Source organism: Bubalus kerabau, chromosome 15 (assembly GCF_029407905.1).
Source record: "Bubalus kerabau isolate K-KA32 ecotype Philippines breed swamp buffalo chromosome 15, PCC_UOA_SB_1v2, whole genome shotgun sequence".
NCBI lineage: Eukaryota > Metazoa > Chordata > Mammalia > Artiodactyla > Bovidae > Bubalus > Bubalus kerabau.
Window position 1 is genome coordinate 73,839,885 of NC_073638.1, and position 22,405 is coordinate 73,862,289.

The following is a 22,405-nucleotide window of genomic DNA, read 5'->3' on the forward strand; positions in this document are numbered from 1 at the left end:
GGTGGCTCAGATGGTAAAGAATCTGCCTGCAGTGCAGGAGACACGGGTTCAATCCCTGGGTTGGGAAGATGCCCTGGAGAAAGGAATGGCAACCCCCTCCAGCATTCTTTCCTGGAGAATTCCATGGACAGAGTAGCCTGGTGGGCTACAGTCCATGGGGTCGCAAAGAGCTGGACAAGACTGAGTGACTAACACACAAGGCTTCCACAGGTATAGAAGTAGAAAAAAAATTTTAGAATATTTAGTGGATTAACTAGTGATTTGAACGTTTAGCTCAACTGACTAAACAGTGGAAACTTCAGCCCGAGACAATTATGATACAAACAGACCTCTGTACCTCTGCACCTGAGGCTTCCCACTCAGGCACGATTCATCATCTCTGGTGACAGGCGCTGGTGCCCCCCAATGATGGGAGAAGCTTTGGGTCCTAGGACAACAGCCTTTGTCTTCAGTGCACTCTGGGTGGGTTTTGAGGCTGGCTCCTGATTCAAACACATAAGAGACAAAGAGGTCCAAGGCCATCGGTTTTGAATGACGTGAGGAATGGTAGAGTTCTAACAAGCCCACTGTCATGACACAGGGCACGTGGAGATCAGTACCTGTGCCAGAGACAAGTGTGCTAGGAAAAGAATGACCTAGAGTAAGACAGTCCCCAGAAACCATGCAGAAGCCAAACTAGAACCCTCCCACCTCCAAGATCTACCATACCAGAGTGTGAGGGAACAAGAGTATCACCTACAGACTGCAAATACTACAATACCTGCTTTAAATCTTCCATAGGTTTCCCACTGTGCTTAGAATAAAATCACCCTCCTCACCATGTCTTACCTGGCCAAGCCTCTCCAGCCTCATCTCTTCCCACTCTGCCCTCCCCCACGCTCGTCCAGCCACAGTAATCTGACTGCTGTTTCTCGAACGCTCACCACGCGGCATTTGCATTTGCTGCTCCAGCTTCCAAATCCCCTCTTGGGCCCCAGATGTTGGCCTGACTATTTCATGTCATTTGGAGTTCAGATCAAATTCATCTCTTGAAGGGGGTGTTCTCCAAAAAGATGCTGCTTATGTGTACAACCATTTATTGTTTGTCTCCATCATCGAAAAGGGAAGCTCCATGGAAACAGGAAAGCTGACTGCCTGGTTCACCAGGTCCTAGAACAGTACCCTGGCATATAGGATAAAGTTAATAAACATTTGTTAAATGAATAAGCACATGAATGTACTATTTAGGTGCAACCTGTAATCCAGGTGATGGAAATTGGTGGGCAAAGTGAGGCATGGCATTGATAAAGCCGAGTTGGCATGAGGCGGAAAGGGGAGAGAAGGAGGACGTGAGAGACAACAGGAAGACAAGATAACATAAAGGCACCCCTGGTGTCCCAGTGCGCTGGGGGGAGACACTCGGAGGGAAAGGCTTATCCCCGGAGTCTCACTGGAATATGTCAGGATACACCACAGAGCTCTCTGCAGCAGTTCAAGGCACTGGACTAGATGCACAGAGAGCCTCACGGATGAATATTACAATAAAATGCAGACTGTATTAAATAGGCAGGAACAGAAAGTGTATCATATATCATCTATATAAATTAATAATACACAAATGAAAAGCAAGAAAACACACTTTACAAGATCTCATACAAAAGTACATACATTAAAAACATTAGAATGTTGGTCTATGAGGGGGGGAAGGAAATGAGAGTTTGGGGGAAAGATAAAAGGAAAATGAATAAGTTTGTTTTTTTTTTAAATAAGAAAGCCTTTGTACGGCCAGTGATGACAATGGATGTTAGCACACTTCAGCACTGTAGTGCTGAAGAACAGTCCCATGCAGAGAGGACCACACTTAATTCAACCCTCCACACTCAAAGTACCAAGAAAATAGAGGTTTCCATCTTCTGATTCAAGTCCTTTTATGCAGGGTGCTAAAATTCAGACATGGAGTTTGAACTTGTCAAAATACATAAGTGCATCTGAACCCTTCCTGATTAAGAGCTACTTTAGATTTCTCCAGAGTATAAACCTAAAAATAGGCTACATATTAAAGCTACTGATTTGGAGGGCAAGAGAAATGGGACCCAAGAGGGTACTCAGTGGCTGAGAGGGTCACGGCCTATTCCCACAGAGAATGCTAATAAGCCACAGTTAAGAAAATGGGGTACTGAAAAATCAGGGGCCCCATCATAGTCAAAATGAAATCATTTCAGTCACAATGGAGGCCATGGGTGAGAGAAAGTAGCATATATTCAAGTTCAGATCTGATATTAGATTCACAACATTCATTCATTCAATCATTCATTCAATATTTATTGAATGCATCTTAAGTGCCAGGCTTTTTTCAAGTGACTAGAGATACAAAAATGAACAAAACAGTCTACCTCATTTTCATGGCTACATAAATAACAAAACACATATAAACAAATGAACAAGTTAATCAGATAAGAAAAAAGATAAATGCTGTGCCAAGGATTAAAACTGGGTGAAGTGAGAGAAGGTGACCGAACAGCTTTTTAAATCTGAGTGGTTAAAGGCTTAATGATTAAATACTAACTTCCTGTACTTTAGATTCATATCCTAGTTCTGTCCTAGCTGTGTGACTTTGAACAAGTCACTGGACCCTCCAGTGCCTCTTCTTCCTCATTTGTAAAGTGAGGATAATAATTTAACCCACCTCATAAACTTGATGTGAAGATTGAATGAGTCAGGACACACACAACACCATAGAAGAGTTCTGAGCACACGGTAAGTACTTAATACATGTTCATGATGATGATGGTGGTGATAGGGCTGGTGGTGATGCTAATGATGATGGTGGAGGGGCTAAGTTGAGCTGAAAAAGTTTTGTTGAGAACACAGCATGCAAAAATTGGGGGCACAAGCACTCCAGCCAGAGGGAACAGCGGGTGCAAAGGCCCTGGTAAACCGGAAGAAGTTTGGCATGTTGGAGGAAGGAAAAATAGACGAGTGTTCAGATCACAGTGGGCAAGAGGAGAGGGGTAGGTCATGATGTCATAAAGGCAGGCAGCGGCCAGATCACAGAGAAAACACTTCACCCAGGATAAAGAGTTGGAATTTTATTCTGAATTCTGTGAGAGAAGTTATAAGCAAGAAATATGAATCCCACAATAACCTTATAAGAGAAGCATTGTTGTTCCCATTTCACCAGCAAGGGAACAGAGGCTCAGTGTGGTTTAGAAGATTAACCAGTGCCATACAGCTATGGACCAGTGGAGCCGAAATGTGTACCCAGGTCTATCGGGCTCCCATCAAGCACCATACTTCATACCAAGAGGATTCCCAAGAAGTTCCCTTCCTGCTACCACTAGCTTCCCATTAACAGAAGCAACTCTGCAAACATTTGGCTAAAATCAGCATGGTAGCCACTTCGCTTTCTGTGCTTTGCTCTCCAGTGTAGACAGAGGAAAACCAGACTCAGTAGGCCAGGCGTTCATGCATATGAATAGGGTGACATGTCAAACTGGCCTTCTCTAAGGATGCCTGGCTTCACCTGACACCACGTGTGCCTTGATGCAACTTGTACTTACAAACTGCCACCCAGCTCCTGGGTCCTGGCAGTCTCTCCTTTTAATTGGCATGTTTGATTACTTGGGGGAGAATTTCTCCACTTCTATTTTCTTCAGCCAATGTTAAGTGGGAGGAGAGGGAGAAAAGGAACAAGAGAGAGAGAGGAGGCCAGAAAATGTTACCATAGTGATTAAGTGAGCCTGTTCTTAGTTTCCAGGCTAAACCAGACATTCAGAAGAACACATTGTTCTGCTTTGAATTTATTTTGTTCTTTTTTTTTTTTGCTTTCGCATATAACTATTATCAGCGACTTCAAGGGTAAGGCTGAAGAGTACTAACCATTGAAGATCTGCAATCTTTGTGTACCACAGTATTTTTCTACTCTTCCTATTCATCAGTAAATCTGGAACTCCATTTCATCTTTCCAGCAGTAAATGACTACAATTAAATTCATAAAATAGCTAATAATAATAGCAAGCACTTTTGATATGTCAGGCACTGTGCTGAAAGCTTGTTGTTCAGTCTCTAAGTCATGTCCGATCTTTGTGACCCCATGGACTGCAGCACGCCAGGCTTCCCTGTCCTTCACTATCTCTCAGAGTTTGCTCAAACTCATGTCCATTGAGTCAGAGATGCCATCCAATCATCTCATCCTCTGCCACCCCTTCTCCTCTTGCCCTCAATCTTTCTCAGCATCAAGGTCTTCACATCAGGTGGCCTAAGTATTGGAGTTTCAGCTTCAGCATCAGTCCTTCCAATGAATATCCAGGGTTGATTTCCTTTAGGATTGACTGGTTTGATCTCCTGGCTGTCCAAGGGACTCTCAAGAGTCTTCTCCAGCACCACAGATAGAAAGCATCAGTTCTTTAGTGCCCAGCCTTCTTTATGGTCCAACTCTCACATCCATGCATGATTATTGATAAAAAGAGCTTAGTATACATTATCTCATTTAATACAGCATCCTATAAAGTACAAGAAAATGAAAATTGCAGAGGGAATATGGACAGAGCCCTGAAGTGTTTTTTGAGGATAAATCCTGACCTGACTTCAAAATACATATACAGAAACATTCAAGGCATTGAGAAACTCTACTGTCCACTTCTTTTTTAGAAATTGTAGAGTATTCATAGATGAATTTGAGTCTTTTCCTTCACTGAATCTGAACCACAGAGTTAAAGCTAAAAGAGAACCATCTGATCTAAGGAAAAGTAGAGTTGCATTCGGTTCAATTCAGTTCAGTCATTCAGTCGTCTGACTACTTGTGACCCCATTGACTGCAGCACGCCAGGTTTCCCTGTCCATCACCAACTCCCAGAGCTTACTTAAACTCATGGCCATCGAATCGGTGATACTACCCAACCATCTCATCCTCTGTTGTCCCCTTCTCCTTCTGCCTTCAATCTTTCCTAGCATCAGGGTCTTTTCCCATGAGTCAGTTCTTCTCATCAGGTGACCAAAGAATTGGAGTTTCAGCTTCAGCATCAGTCCTTCCAATGAATATTCAGGATTGATTTCCTTTAGGATGGACTGGTTGGATCTCCTTGCAGTCCAAGGGATTCTCAAGAGTCTTCTTCCTAGTTCAAAAGCATCAATTCTTTGGCGTTCAGCTTTCTTTATAGTCCAACTCTCATATCCTTACACAACTACTCGAAAAACCATAGCCTTGACTAGATGGACCTTTGTTGGCAGAGTAATGTCTCTGCTTTTGAATATGCTATCTAGGTTGGTCATAACTTTCCTTCCAAGGAGTAAGTGTCGTTTAATTTTGTGGCTGCAGTCACCATCTGCAGTGATTTTGGAGCCCAATAAAATAAAGTCTCTCACTATTTCCACTCTTTCCCCATCTATTGGCCAGGAAGTGATGGAACTGGTTGCCATGATCTTAGTTTTCTGAATGTTGAGTTTTAAGCCAACTTTTTAACTCTGCTCTTTCACTTTCATCAAGAGGCTCTTTAGTTTTTCTTCACTTTCTGCCATAAGGGTAGTGTCATCTGCATATCTGAGGTTATTGATATTTCTCCCAACAATCTTGATTCCAGCTTGTGCTTCATCCAGCCCAGCATTTCACATGATGTACTCTGCTGCTGCTGCTAAGTTGCTTCAGTCATGTCCAACTCTGTATTCTGCATATAAGTTAAATAAGCAGGGTGACAATATACAGCCTTGATGTACTCCTTTCCCAATTTGGAACCAGTCTGTTGTTCCATGTCCAGTTCTAATTGTTGCTTCTTGACCTGCATACAAATTTCTCAGGAGGCAGGTCAGGTGATCTGGTATTCCCATCTCTTGAAGAATGTTCCACAGTTTGTTGTGATCCACACAGTCAAAGGTTTGGCATAGTCAAGAAAGCAGAAGTAGACTTTTTTCTGGAACTCTCTTGATTTTTCAATGATCCAATGGATGTTGGCAATTTGATCTCTGGTTCTTCTGTCTTTTCTAAATCTAGCTTGAACATCTGAAAAACTATGGATGGAGGTTCATGATATTGTACAGGAGGCAGTGATCAAGACCATCCCCAAGAAAATGAAAGGCAAAAAGGCAAAATGTTCATCTAAGGAGGCTTTACAAATAGCTGAGACAAGAAGAGAAGTTAAAGGCAAAGGAGAAAAGGAAAGATATTCTCATTTGAATGCAGAGTTCCAAAGAACAGCAAGGAGAGATAAGAAAGCCCTCCTCAATGATCAATGCAAAGAAATAGAGGAAAATAATAGAATGGGAAAGACTAGAGATTGCTTCAAGAGTTGCATAGAAATGGTAAATCCAAGTTTCTCCTCTGAACCCTCCTCTAAGCAGATATCAGAAATCAACCACAAGTCCACACATCAGAACCCTTCTCAACATAACCTATTAGTCAATCCATACCTTTAGTTTAATAATTCACTTCCTAAAAAACTATTTGTGTAACATATATTATGGTCCAGGCAAGGAACACAATGATGAGGAGGAAGACTGGCATTCGAATACCTTCCAAATCACACTTTTACGGAGAATCTTCTGATTCTTCTCACACCCCGCTTCAACTCTAGTGTTAAATTTCACAAGTATCTTTTACACAGAAAGTCTCATGAGTTGCTTGTTCTTTTTCCTCTATAAAGCATTAGATAATTGAGTCCATATTACAGACTAAGTCATGACCTGATTGAGCATTCTATTATAATTAATGTAAAAGCGCTCTGTTTTCGCTACGAACCTGTGTAACACCTCCAGACAGGGGCAAGACTACCCTGTTTTATTGACGGTGTGGCTGGTCACGTAATTTGCTTTAGCGAATGGAATGTGAGTGGACATGATGTGAACAGCAGCTCTAAATGTCTTGCCCATTTGCCCCACCCTAAGATTCTCCTGCGATTCTGTCATGAGAAGAATGGTGTGGGAGAGCTACCAGTACAAAGAAAATGGAGAAACATCTAGGAATGACCAGAACCCAACTCAAAAGTCTGAACCTAGCCCAGCCAATTACCAGCTGAGCCCAACACAGTTACAGCTAACCTACAGACCTGGGAACAAGAAAATAAATGTTTGTTGTTGTAAGCCACTCAGATTTTAAAATTGCTTGTTGTTCAGTAAAAACTGAACAATATGTAACCCTCATTTTCTTAGAATTCTTTATATTCCTTTCATTTCCACTTTCAGGCAGGAGCTATTGCTTTTCACTGGGGATCATACCTCACCAAGAAGCAAAATCTCATCTCTTTATTAGAGCTGCTGTGTATGAGACCACCACCTGTTTACAGCAAAGCCAGTCTAAGATGAGGATACTGGTCTGTCCATGAGGTACACTCACTGGCTAGTAATATACACATCTTCCAGTACAAATAATTCAAATCAGAAGATTAAAACTACATGCCACAAAGTTCAAGATCAGGCAATCAACTTTCATCTTATTAATCAGTGTTTAATTAGACAAAAAAAGAATCACTGTAGGTATTTAAAGTAAGAAGCTCATTACTATAGAAAAATAGAGACTTGCATAACCATTCAAAGGTTGCAGGAATAAGTAACACATATGGGATCTAGAAAGATGGGACTGATGAACTTATTTGCAGGGCGGCAATGGAGACAGACAGAGACAGACCTGTGGACACAGTGTGGGAGGGAGAAGGTGGGAGAATGGAGAGAGGAACATGGAAACATGCCTTACCATATGGAAAATAGACAGCCAGGGAATGTGCTGTGTGACTCAGGGAGCCCAACCCAGTGCTCTATGATAACCTGAAGGGCTGGGACGGGGTGGGAGATGGAAGGGAGGTCCAAGAGGGAGGGGACAAATGCATACCTGTGGCTGATTCATGTCATGTATGGCAGAAACGAGCACAATATTGTAAAGCAATTATCTTCCAATAAAAAAAAAAAAAGGCTGCAGGAATAAGGGCAGGAAGGCTGCTCTCAGAAAATCCAGAAGGGCAGGATCATATGGAAGCTACTACCTGCAGTCTTGACTACCCACAGCACCAATGTAGATGATTCTCCAGAGAACACTCAAAGTTATGGACGAAACATCACCCTGCCATTTCCAAAGTCCACACACCTGTTCACAGAAGTCACCAGAAGAAGAATGGCTTCTTTTCTCTTCCACCTTCCGAGCCTCACATGAGGGCCACTCATTAAAAGTGAAACTGAAAGTCACTCAGTTGAGTCCGACTCTTTGTGACCCTGTGGACTATACAGTCCATGGGAATTGTCCAGGACAGAATACTGGAGTGGGTAACCTTTCCCTTCTCCAGGGGATCTTCCAAACCCAGGGATCGAACCCAGGTCTCCTGCATTGCAGGCAGATCCTTTACCATCTAAGCCACAAGGGCAGCCCAAGAATACTGGAGTGGGTAGCCTATCCCTTCTTCCGTGGATCTTCCCGACCCAGGAATTGAATCGGGGTCTTCTGCACTGCAGGCCGATTCTTTACCAAATGAGCTATCAAGGAAGCCTGATGGAATCTAATTAAGATCCTGGAGATAAGGGAGTCCAGTTACTTACGCTAGTACAGGGGAGAACTCAGAGGGCTAGGATGACACCTAGCATCAACAAAAAAAATCTCTTTCATGCTTACTAAAACCTTCCACTGGCTCAGGCACTGAATCAAGGTCTAGGGACTCATGATTATAACAGAGGACACCTCTGCCTTCACAGAAGACACAATCCTAGGGCAATTTTGCTCAAAAGCAATTGAAATCTGGTGAATATCAAGGATAATCATAATTTGATGTGGTACACACAAAGCACTGAGGAACAGAAATGGCAAGATTCTTACTCATCTAAGGGGAGAGGCAGGGGAAGATCAGGGAAATTTCTTAGCTGAATTCACACATACACACACACACACACACACACACAGCCCTGGGAAGACATTACACATGTGACATACAGAAACCATCATGCAGCCTTAAGGACAAGGATAAAGACTGGGAGAAGTAAATGGAGTTCTAGAGTATTTGGGGTCTGTTACCACAAAAGCCATCATCATTAGGATTAGCTGCACTTAACCCAAAATTTATTCTTGGGAGCAATATGAAGGCCTCAATTTAGATTTTTCTTCAAGGTGTGGGCTTCCTGTGGTGTACTATATGCATCTGGGAATGAGCCAACTTCTGAGCCTCCAGTTTAAAGGCACCTGCTTTCTGACATGGATTAACGCAACCTGGGTATCCCATGCTAACACACTGTGCAGGTATTTTAAATTAAGACAGGGTTTTTTGGTTTTTTTTTTTTTTTTCATTTTTTTTATGGAAGGTTTCCCCTCCTTCTTTTTCTCACGAATTACTTTTAAGTCCTAACACTTTCAAGAAGTCCTGAGGTGCTATATGTTAATAAAAGCGTTTCCTAATGGACAGTGGGTGGGAAGGCAGGGAATTAATTGGAAACCGAACAGTACTATGCTTAAAGAAAATCACTGCTGTTTTTACTTTTGTCATTTCCCTGCCAAATAGAAGTCTTATATTCTAAGTAAATGAGCAGATATTAGAAAGCCACAGGAGTCCAGTTTCATTTAACATGCTTTTTTCCAAACAAACCCCCAGAAGCACTCCAGCCACCCTTGTTGAAATGGAAGACACCAGCTTGCATTTGGCAGGGAATTTGCATACAGATGTGGTTTAAAAGATCCAAGCTTACTTCAAATCAATTTACTTGAAGCCTCACATGAATATAGGGCAGCAACCTTAACATTTTCTACGACAAAACTCAACTCAGATTGGCTTAAGCAAAAGAAGAGATGTATAGTCTCCTGTTACAAAGAAGCCCAGAGATGTCCTGCTTCAGGTAACGCCTGGATCTAGGACTCACACCGTGCCAGCAGAAATCTATCTTTCAGCTCTGCTTCCTCCTGAGTTGGTTTATTATAAAGTAGGATCTTCTTAAGCAAGGGCAAACCCCACAGCTCCAGGCTTTCACTCTACCAGATTAGCAATGCCAGGCAAACAGAGGGCTTCCTTCCTTCCCAATAGCTCCAGTTAAAATCCCAGAGCTGGTGCTCATTAGACTAATGTGGGTCCCAGACCCAACACTGCATCTAAGGGAATGGAGTACCCTGATTGGCCAGGCCTAGGTCAACCTGTGCCCCACCTGGGTCAGCCTTATGAGAACTACACAGGTGGAGGGACAAGCATACATGTGCCACAAAAGATATCTGCTGCAATCCTTAAAAAATGATAGCAGCTAACTTCTATTACTATTTGATAGTTAATTATATCCCAGGCACTAAGTGTCTGGGATATAATTGTGCTAAGTGCTAGGCAAGCATCTTATTTAGTCCTCACATCATGCTATGAAGTTGATTCTATCATGATCTCCATTTTAAAGATGAAGACACAGAGTCCTTGGCCCCTTCGTCAAGATCTCCCCTCTCTCAAGTTGTCATTGTTCTCTTCACATCTAAATCATATCTGTTTCCAACAAAGGAACAGTCACACTTCAGTAAGAACTCAATTTGATGAACTGGCTCTCTCAGGATAATGTGCATTTCAACTCCCCTCTAGCTGGACAATGCAATATGTTGCCCTCTGTTAAAGGAATTCCAGGCATCAGCAGACACAGCACTTGGAAAATGGGAATGGTGACAGGTGGACCCTGAGACCCTACAGTCTTGTGATTTTTGCCTCCCTGAAAGGCAAGGCCTGTGTTTTATCACCTGGCAGAACCTTCTTTCTGATGATGTTTTATTTTTTTTCTTTTTAAAATTAATTAGAAACTTGAAATGGGTAGAAGAAAGAAAGAAAAATGCAGAAGAGTCAATGATTTAAATGCTGCCTGAAACAGAACACATTCAAACCAACTTGGCAAATATTTATTAAAAGTGATGGGTCCTGCAGCCAGACCCAACTAAAAGAATGCAACCGCAGTACACACAGATATGGTTTTATGCAAAAGAAATTAGGAGCAGGGGTGCTCACTTTATAAAATATCTTCACATGATAGAAAATTAACCACCTGTGTTCTTTGTACATCATTTTAAAATTTACTTGACTGCCTTGAAGTATATGAATTTATCTGTTCAGAAGTCTGCCTACTGTGTAAACGGAGTTATGTACAATCTGCAATAATAGTGAGGGAAGAGCCACATGAAATAATTTAGTGAATGACATGTGGAAATTAGGTAATGTCCTAATGGATTAAAGATCTAAATGTAAAAAACATATTCATAATAATAAAAGAAATTATGGGTGAATAAATTATTTCCTTAACGTTGAAAAACTTTCTTATAGACAGAAAAGTCTTTTAGAAAAAGGAAAAGATTATCTGACTAGATTGAAACTTAAAACTTCTGCATGATGAAACACAAAATACATTCATAGTTTAAAGGTATAAAATAAACAGGAGAAAACATTTATAGTATACATAATAGATTAATGTCTAGGCAATACAAAGGATGCTTAGGAATCAACAATACAAAAGAAAAGTGGGCAGAAATGCAACAGACAAATCAGAGAAGAGAAATTATGAATGGTTAACAAAAATATACAAAGATATTTAATCCTACTAGTGAACATGGCAATGCAAATTGAAACTATGATGAAATACATCTTTTACTTATTATATTGGCAAAAAGTATTAAAGTGTGATAATATTAAGCCTTAGAGGCTGTAAGGAAATGGGTGCCATCAGACAAAATGTGGACAGCCACCTTGAAGAGCAATTTAGGAGCACTGATTAAAATTTTAAATGTGCCTATCCACTTCAAAAGAAGATATGTGTAAAAGCATTTATTGTAGCATTGCAGTAATATAAAATATTAGAGACTATCTAATTATCTGTAAGTAGGAAAATGGTTAATTAAGTAAGCTACGCCAAATTATGGAATTGTACACAGTAGTTTCTAAAAATAAAGAACATCCATACGGAGTGACTTAGAACCAACACCACATGTTGTGAATGAAAAGTGAGAGCTGTAGAATGTGCATTCTGCAATACCATTCATCATAGCCACACCCATGCATTCACCATGAAGGTGTACACGTGGTAAGAATGAGCAGATGATTATTGCTTGCAATGATACTGGGATACAGATAGAGACGCTGTTTGAACCTAGATGGGTCGAGAATGACACACGGCAAACCAGAAGGAATTTAGGGCAGTGGGCTTAGCTGCTAAGGTGCTCATTTCTATAAGGATATTTTATTCAACTCTCACGAAATTACAACTGACATTGAAGTTTTTTATATGGTTGAAAATCATATATATAATATTTAACTCTGCAAATATTTATTATGTCTTAAAAATGCACAATATGTATGTGCTCAGTTGCTTCAGTCATGTCTGACTCTTTGCAACCCTGTGGACTGTAGCCTGCCAGGCTCCTCTGTCCATGGGATTCTCCAGGTAACTGGAGTGGGTTGCCACGCCTTCCTCCAGAGGATCTTCCTGACCTAACAAACCCAGGTCTCCTGTACTGCAGCGGATTCTTTACCATCTGAGCCACCAGGGAAGCCCAACCACCAATACATAAAGTCTCTGGGTCAGTCTTGCTCATTCATTTATTCATTTTTTAAAAATTCATCTAGTAAAAATATCAGTGACACCTATTATAAGCCAGGCACTGTCTCAGCAGTGGTGGCACAGGAAGAGTGTTGGGAGCCCCACTCTCGTGAAGCTTACATTCTAGTAGGGGCGAAGATAATAAATAATTACATGATGTGATCGGTGGTAACAAACAATAAGAAAAAGGCAGATTGAGGAGTTCGAGTCTACTCCTTATACCCAACAGAAGTATTTCTCCACTCAGGTGTTGGGGACAGGCACTCTGCAGTTCCATGAGCCTCTTCCTAAAGAGAAACTTAGAATAAGGAGGTTAGCGGGCCACAGTTGACTGTGGGGCCAAGACTAATATTCAACTTCTGCCTCCTCTACTCTCCATTCAATCCCCTTGCCCTCAGCTACCACCTCAGCAGGTCCTGGTACCTTCCTAAGAGTGGAATTTCTATGTCAAAGGATAAATATTTGTATGGTTTGCTAACTACTGCTGAACCCCCTCCACAGCGCTTGTATCACATCCAATTTCCAACAGCAGTGACTGAAAGCGCCTGTTTCCCCACAGTTGTCCATCTGAGTTTCCCAAAAACATTTAAAGTCGACTACAGTATCTCTCTGGGTAGTTTTAGTCTGCGTTTCTATTGTTTATGGGTGAGATGGAGCATTTTTTATATGGTTAAAAACCACATGCATTTCTTTTCCTTATCCTTATCTCGTTTTTTTCCTTAAGATAACTGACATGTTTCTTCTTTATCTTTAGATATATTTTATAATAGAGATACTAATCCTTTATGATAAAAGTTATGAATACTTTTTTTAAAATTCACATTTTAGCAGAGATGAAGAAATGGAGTGAATGAGGCAGGCAGCTATGTGAACTGAGTGAAGCCAGCTATGTGGGAGGAGTGTCTGTGTATCTGATAAGAGGTGTATGGAGCTATAGCAGAGTCCTCACTGGAAAACATAGGTTATGGATCATGTACAACATCGTGGGCAGTTAAGTATTGAGTTTGAAATTCAAGAAAGAGATTGAAACTAGAGATACAAATTTGAAAATTGTCACCAGAGAGATGGTGTTTAAAGCCATGGAGCTGCAATTACATAGAGAGTGAGTAGAAGGAGATGGCATACAATTCCATAATAGCAAATTTCGTACCTGTACACATAACATACCTCATATGATGAGTGACGCCTGCACTGTATTTGTAATCAAAAGCATAGAGTTTGCTTCTGCCAATAACCCATTATTGAGCAATGAACACCGATGCCATGATACAGTCTTGTATGTTTAGCACTTGAGTGAAAGATTCACCGGGTTTTATCACAATTACTCCTTTTGAGAGAACAGATTTTTAAAAATGGGTAAGTTACCAAAGGAGGATGCTATATAGAGCAAAGTGCCAAAATATTCCAATTTCTTCAACACTTGACGAAGGAGAGTCATATAGACCCTTCCCAGGAACCAGAGAAAAAGGGGAAAATCTGAGAAGCATCATGTGGCCTAGGAACCCCTGCACATTTGGGCGCCAGTCATCTCTTTATCTCTGTGTGTCTGGAGCATCTGTTCTCACCGCTTGAGATGTGAGGTATCCAGCGTGCACGTCTGCTCGCAGGCTCGAAGATACCTGCTAGTAGAGACAAAGAGCCAGTTTGCTGGAGCCCTGGAACCGGCTTCTCCTGACATCTGGAGTCGGTAATTAAACCTCTCCCAAGTGGACAGTAGTTTACATCAGTCTAATGATCAGAAGTCTATCTCTGGGCAAAACACTGTGCATTTCCAATAAGTATTATAAATATTATATGGCTTATTTGAACATATCATTTCAGGGCAATGGCACTGACTCTCATTCTACCAACAAAAAGATCATGGGTGGGAAGGTTAGGGCGGTGAGGAGTAAAAATAAACTGCACTGGAGAGCTCAAGCATCAGTCTGCCATGACTTGGCATGGACATGGGCAAGTTACATGCAACATCTTCATAACTGAAATGTACGGAATATTAAGAGGGAGGAAGAGACATTTACAAGCTATCTAGTCCCACTTCTCGATTTATTGATACACAAAGCAAGGCTCAGCCCATTCTGGGTTCTCTTGGAGTGATCAAGCCTCTTGCCAAGAACATGTATTCTAGTCTGTTCTCTGCCATGAAATATAACAACAACAAAATGTTCATGCACAAGCGCCTGTAACGCACTGGGTGGATAAAGCTGTTGGATCCTGAAGTGTGATATTAGCACACTCTTGCACCTTCAGGTCTCAAAGTGTGTGCCATAGCACAGTTTATCAGGGACAAAGGCAATCGTTTGTCCAAGCCTCTTGGATCCACACTCAGAGACAAAAGAAAGCAGTGATATTTACACACTGTCCCCAAATCCAACCAACAATATTCAGGCATAATAAACCGAACTTTCTTTTCAAAATGCAAACGTTTCACTTAGAAAACTTGATATTAACATATTAATATCCACATACTTAGTGCTAATGAGTCTCAGAGTAGATAGCTGCCCCCTGGAGAAAATTTATATCCCTAGAAAAAAGGGGACAAGCCAGGTTAAGTTTAATGGATAGACGACAAAGATCTGGAACAAGAAACCTAAAGGCAGACTTGGGATATCACCCACACTGAAGAACCTGGGAAGCTAGAGAAAACACATCTTTAAAATCACAGCCAACTCAACATTTTGTCTCAAAAGATTTCCTCCTCCGGGAATTCACACAACCGTATTTGTAAACTGGGTGCTCCCTGACTTGCCACTCACCAGCTACATCAACGCTGGTCCATTATTTCACCTTCCTGAGTTTGGATTTCTTCACCTATAGTTTGGCATTCCTACCATGTACTTGCTTCCCACTGGTGCCAGGCAGAGCAGTAACAGAAATACTAACTTTGTATTGCTTAAAATTTCCTATTTGCTTAAGGGTCTCCTCCTACTATATAAACAAGTGTACCACATGAACTACATAATTTAAACTCCACAAGAACTCTATCAGGTAGGTGTTGTAACTGCATTCCACAGATAAGGGAATTGAGGCACAGAGAAGTCAAGGAATTTGCTCAAAGTCACACAGCTAATAGCAAAGGGAGGCAGGATTTAGGCCCGACCATTCTGATTTGAGAGCCTCCTCTTAACTACTCCATGGTGTTTCTCCTCTCTCACTACATTTTTTTTTATTTAAATTTATTTATTTTAATTGGAGGCTAATTACTTTACAATATTGTATTGGTTTTGCCATACATCAACATGAATCTGCCATGGGTGTACACATGTTCCCCTTCCTGAACCCCCCTCCCGCCTCCCTCCCCGTACCATCCCTCTGGGTCGTCCCAGTGCACCAGCCCCAAGCATCCTGTATCCTGCATCGAACCTGGACTGGCGATTTGTTTCTTATATGATATTACACATGTTTCAATGCCATTCTCCCAAATCATCCCACACTCTCCCTCTCCCACAGAGTCCAAAAGACTGTTCTATACATCTGTGTCTCTTTTGCTTTCTCGCATACAGGGTTGTCGTTACCATCTTTCTAAATTCCATATATATGAGTTAGTATACTGTATTGGTGTTTTTCTTTATGGCTTACTTCACTCTATAATAGGCTCCAGTCTCACTACATTTTAAATAGGACAAAGTCCAATGCGGGCACATTCAGAGGAGAGAGAGAAGTATACTAGGTTGCTGTTCAGTCCCTCAGTCGTGTCCGACTCTTTGCGACCCCATGGACTGCAGCATGCTGGCTTCCTTGTCCTTCACCATCTCCTGGAGCTTGCTCAAACTCATGTCCAGTGAGTCAGTGATGTGAGTCATCCAACCAACTCTTCCTCTGTCATCCCCTTCTCCTCCTGCCCTCAATCCTTCCCAGTATCAAGGTCTTTTCTAATGGGTCAGCTCTTAGTATCAGGTGGCCACAGTACTGGAGCTTCGGTATCAGTTCTTCCAGTGAATATTCAGGGTTGATTTCCTTTAGGATTGGCTGGTTTTGAGCTCCTTGCTATCCAAGGGGCTGTCCAAGGGAAGTATACTATAATACTTCTTAACTACTAAGCTAGGTCATCAACTCGAGGCCAGGTAGACTCCAGAGCAAGGCATTTAACTCCAAGAGTGCACAGAGTACATACTGTTCACCTTCATAGATTTGCTCGGAGAACTTTAAAAATGTTGAGTGTCTTATAGTCAACAGTTATTAATACATGTACATACAGCAACGAATTTGTAACACAGGCAAGTAAGGCATAAACTGTCTTGAAAGGAAGGAAAAATGAGTAAGAACTTGTTTACACTGATAAAGGTTGCGTGTTCATTTCCTGTGGCTGCTGTAACAAATGGCAGGTCATCCTTCCAAACAGACTGAGGCTTTGAGGCCTGAGCTGCCACCATGGATGCCAGACTCCCAGGAAGGCTTAAGGCTTCTGAGCACAAGGCCAATTTCCAGCTTCTCAAATGTGCTGCCAACCTCTGGTTGCCTTTGATCAAGAGAAATAGCAGCATTTTGTCCATGTCCCAAAGTCAGTCTACCCCAACCTTTCTTATAATCAAGTCTGCTGTGGACTTCATAAAAAGAAAGCGTGTGTGCAGGGTAGGACTCTGACAAAATGCAGAAAGCAAATTCCAAAGCTGGTGGAAGCCAGTCTGGGCAGACATCAGAAGCAATACACTAGCCCAAAGGCACCCACCAGACAACAGTTAAGCCCTTGGACAAGCCCGATTCCAAACAGAAATTGGAAGAGAGTTGTGGAAATGGCATCTTCTCTTGAGGGGGAAAGGAGCTAAGTACAGTAGCAGATGGAACATGGCCTTACACTAATCCAGGCTCCGTAATTAAATTCTGGAAGCTTGCCAGCAAAGGAAGATGGTATTCAAAAATAGCAGGTGTCTCCTAGAGATTTTTGCCAGAGAGGCTTTTATACACCATCAGGTTTATTGTCTAGGGATGAAGACAGTGGTGAAGCTAAGTATCTAGCTAGCTCTACAGAAGAGACCAAAATGATCTGGAGCAGTTTTTATATCCCCTGGGGAAATACTGACTCCTATGCAGATTTAACTGCCTCTGGGGTCCTATACATGGACTTTGTTGATGAAGGGGCAGGCACAGATATGCAGTGGTCCTGGCAGCAAAAATAACTGCCCACCTGCGTGCATTAATATAGCTCCCAGCTATTGTGTATCTCAAAGCTGCACCAGAGAGATATTTCAAAGACAATGCCCATTAATGTGATCCAGCCAATTCTTCGGCACTGTATAGAGTGGCAACATGATGTACTGATTTTAAAACTGGACTCTGGAGTCAGATGGCCCTAGATGGTGTTGAGCTCTGCGACTTACTAATATGTGAACTTTGGGAAGTTACTAAGCCTCTAACAAGCTGTAGGTGCTTTTCATCTGTGAATAGAGATTATAATATTTCTTACATCAGAGCACGATTGTGAAGAATAAGAGAAGCCATAACAAGGCAATTAGCTCATAGCATGGCACATGGTCAAAGTGTTCAATAAACGTTAGTCACTTTTAAGATAATGGGGCTTAAATGGATCAAAGAGCAAACACTAAAGGCTTTCATGCATGGAAAGTTACAAAAAGGGAAGCAAGATCAGCAGCCCTCGGAGTTGTCAGTTTTGTGGCTTTTATTCCTTTGCCTCAAGCCTGAGGGATGCTTGCTCCTTTCATCTGGTCTTGGCAAGCCAGGAGGGTAGACAAAGACCGCGCAACTTATCTGTAGTCACACGGTGTAGGCTGGAGCTCTCAGGCAGGAACTCAGCCGCAGGATGGTACTTATGGTCCCACATTCCCTGAGTATCCCACAGATATGCCAGAATGAGGCACAGCTGGACACATCACCAGCTGAGCTCCAGGAAACAGACCCCTTTGCTGCTGCTGTCCTCTTTACAGGGTTTCAAGGAAGCAGCCTTCCAAGTTTGGAAAACCAGTATGCAGCCCATCATCATGGTTGGAAGTTGAGCTTTGAAATTCAGTAGTCATAGATTCAAATGGCAGTTTCACCATAAACAGTTATGTGACCTTGGACAAGTCAGACGGTCTTTCTATGCCTCAGTTTCTGTAACTGTAGAAGGAGGATTAAAACTGTACCTACCATCACAGTATCATTTGAATCATTCTGAGGAATTAGTGAGATAATATTCGTGAGGCACTCAACATACAGGGTCAAACATTTGGTAGCACAAATACAGTAACCAGAACAAGCTGGGCTCTATGCCGAATATAAAAAGTGCTAGGCCAGGTCTCTTCCACTCAAGTTGATACCTAGGGTACTACAACATATCTGTGTGAATAAACATCTCCTTATCAGTTCCTTCCAAATCACAAAATATTTGCAGTTGAAACTGAAGACAAAAGATCCACCTCAACTTTTCCCCTCCACTTCAAAACCCTTGCCACTTCATGGCAAATAGATGGGGAAACAGTGGAAACAGTGGCTGACTTTATTTTGGGGGGCTCCAAAATCACTGCAGATGGTGATTGCAGCCATGAAATTAAAAGACGCTTGCTCCTTGGAAGGAAAGTTATGACCAACCTAGACAGCACATTAAAAAGCAGAAACATTACTTTGTCAAAAAAGGTCCGTCTAGACAAGGCTATGGTTTTTCCAGTGGCCATGTATGGATGTGAGAGTTGGACTATAAAGAAAGCTGAGCACCAAATAATTGATGTTTTTGAACTGTGGTGTTGGAGAAGACTCTTGAGAGTCCCTTGGACTGCAAGGAAATCCAACCAGTCCATCCTAAAGGAGATCATTCCTGGGTGTTCATTGGAAGAACTGATGTTGAAGCTGAAGCTCCAATACTTTGGCCACCTCACGCGAAGAGCTGACACATTTAAAAAGACCCTGATGCTGGGAAAGATTGAGGGCAGGAGGAGAAGGGGATGACAGAGGATGAGATGGTTGGATGGCATCACCAACTCAATGGACATGGGTTTGGGTAGACTCTGGGAGTTCGTGATGGATACAGGGAGGCCTGGCATGCTACGGTTCATGGGGTCGCAAAGAGTTGGACACAACTGAGCAACTGAACTACTCAAAACCTTGGAAAGTTTATAACTGCTGTTACAGAGATTTCCCAGTATGTCTTTACTATGATTTCTGTGGTTCCTAGTCCTTTATCCTATGGAATTCCATCCTATATTCCCTTATCCTAGTTCTGGTCTTCATAATTTCTCAGTACCTCTCACCTAATCTGTTTCTGGAGGTGCCTTTTATTTAATCATTCATTATTTTAACAAATATGATCCCAACCAACTCTTACGAACCCACACCATTCCAAGCCTGGAGATACAATAATGAATAAGATAAACAGGGGCTCTGCCCCTCAGAAAGTGTACAATCTATGAAGGAGGGCGGCAGATGGGTAATAGAGTTGTAATAGTTAACAGCAGCTCAAAGCAGATGCAAATAACCTGGTCTCAAGAGTGAGTGGATAAGGTTAAGGAAATCTTTTAAGAAACATTTAAGCAAGGTCAAAAGAATGATTAGGAATTACTCATGAAAGGAAAAGAGAAAAAAAGTGTTTCAGGGAAAGACAATCCAACTATCATTCTTGACCACCACTTTGGGCCCAGCTCGAGTTACAACAGCCTAGTAGGAATTATTGACTACTGTCATTAATCCTGCCTACCCACTAGCAAAACTTCAAAATGTTAGCACTAACATCTTGTTGAAATTTCTGCACCTCTCAAGCACTAACGCCTCTCCAGTTCAACCTCAATTCGTTCTAAGGAAGAAAGAAAAATGGGTTGTGTTCAGAAAAAGCTCGAAGGCTCTCCATTTGTGAACTGTGGAGGATCCCTGTGGATCAGATTGCCAAAGAAAGCCAACAGAAATGCAGAGTCACATTCCTTTCTCCCTTTCAAGACGGGAGCCCCAAACTGCCTTCAAAGCCAAACTGAGAAATGACCCACTTGACAAGGTCATGTTATTTCTTTGCCTGTCAAAAAAATGGACTTTCTCAGTTTCCACTGTGGATGAAAATGTATATTTCTGTTTGCAATTTCAATTTCACAGCTGACTGGCATCTACAGAGACAGAGAATTCTAATAAAATTGCAGAAGCATTTAATACAGTGACTGGCAGATGGGGAAAAGGTTTGTAGGAACTCCATTTTTCTGTTAACAAAACATGGCATGTGCTTTTCTAAGGCATGGACCCTGTTTCATTTACTATTTAAATCTGATGACTCAAAACCGTGATTAGGACTTTTGAGGGGCAATGCTGTTTACCACCTGAATGGTTTAATAATATATAGATCTTCCCCCCCGCCCGCCCCCTTTCCAATCAGACAAATTAGCATTCTGGGTTCTGCACCTAATAAAGTTACACAGGGCAATTTCAAAAAATTGTCTGAGTGCAACACTGCATCAATAAATTATTTATGCACACTTGATTTGGAAATTAAGCAACAATGGAGTGTTCTTTAACCATAATAGAAAGCCCTTTAAATAAAAAGTAGGCCCAGTGGGGCATTATGAAACTAAAAGCCATTACTGATAGAACAGGATGAGGCTTGTGAGTGCCAATGGGAGGCAAAGCTGCTACTCAGCTGGCTAAGAAAAAACACGTTGGCCCCTTCTCACTTGAAACACAGCCAACCTGTCAACACTTCCTAAGTGGTCACTGTGAAGGAAAGGCTAAAGATAATCATAAAGCCAGTCATGGAGGCAATCTGCTTATAACCTTGCTGTGACTAGCCAAGTTTCCTGGGCCTAAGTTTCAGGGTCTTCCCTAGTGGCTCACATGGTAAAGAATCTGCCTGCAGTGTGGGAGACCCGGGTTAGATCCTTGGGTCAGGAAGATCCCCTGGAGAAGTGAACGGCTACCCACTACAGTATTCTCACCTGGAGAATTCCACGGACAGAGGAGACGAGCAGACTGCAGTCCATGAGAAACTTTTGCAAAAAAGTTTCAACATTCACAAACAAAAATGTGTTGACTGGTTCCCAAGTGCTGGTCCTTGGACTGGAGCCTGAATGACTCTATCGCTGGTATCACAGGCAGAGTTTTGCTGCTGCCATTCCTTCTAATACAAACTCCTGGGTTTCCTGGACTCCAGCCACCAAGAGTCTGATTCAGTGAGGCTGAGGGAGGGCCCAGGAACCTATTTCTTAAAGGCCCCAAAGGATCAGGCAAGCCAGGGGCCTAGATTCCCTCCAGGTCTAAGAAGTGATCATCCAACCATGTAAGAGGAAATTCAAGGTACAGACTTGCATTTAAATAAAAATGGCAAACACAGAATATTTTTAACTAACTGACTTTGTAGCTATATCCAGAGAGTCTGAGACAGATGTAGTTCCGGGCATTTGTTAAGGTCACTTTACTTCAGCTGAGTCTGGTGATCTGTCTGTCTTCAGACCCAGTTGTGCAGCTACATGGAGCCTATGTCAGCCACTGGCAGGCTAAGCTGAGCAGAGAGGAGAAAACAAATTAAAAGTCAAGAGCCATTGGAGCAAGAGAGCAAGGATAGACAGCAGTTCACATGGAGCAAAAGCCGCTTTTCTCAGGGCCAAGGCAGAAACTAGAAGCCACAGTCGGCTCTGAGGAGAAACAAAACGTACTTGGAGGAAAACGGTTCTTTCTCCTGCACCAACACATAGGCTTTTCCTAAGGATGTTGAGACAATGCACAACAAACTGTTAGTTGCACAGTTGTGTCCGACTCTTTGTGACCCCATGGACTATACCTCTGTCCATGGAATTCTCCAGGGGAGAATACTGGCATGGGTGGCTATTCCCTTCTCCAGGGGATCTTCCCGAACCCAGGATCAAACCCAGGTCTCCTGCCTTGCAGACAAGATTCTTTATGGTCTCAGCCACTTGTAGAAGCCAACTCATACCAAGAGGTCCTCAAATAGTGCTCTGCCAGTTATATATTTTCAGTCTTCAAAAAACCGTAAAGTACAAATTCTCTCAAAGGCAATAAA

General features: G+C 42.1%; 1 long non-coding RNA gene across 1 annotated transcript in view; it reads right to left on the minus strand.

Moving 5' to 3' along the window:
- LOC129629336 (uncharacterized) overlaps positions 1-22,405 on the minus strand; it is a 604,584-nt gene that overhangs the window by 476,741 nt on the left and 105,438 nt on the right. The window contains exons 3-5 of the long non-coding RNA XR_008703175.1: positions 13,654-13,813; positions 924-1,162; positions 330-482 (exon numbers count right to left, since the gene is read on the minus strand). This is a non-coding gene — a long non-coding RNA (uncharacterized LOC129629336). The remainder of the gene's footprint in view (positions 1-329; positions 483-923; positions 1,163-13,653; positions 13,814-22,405) is intronic.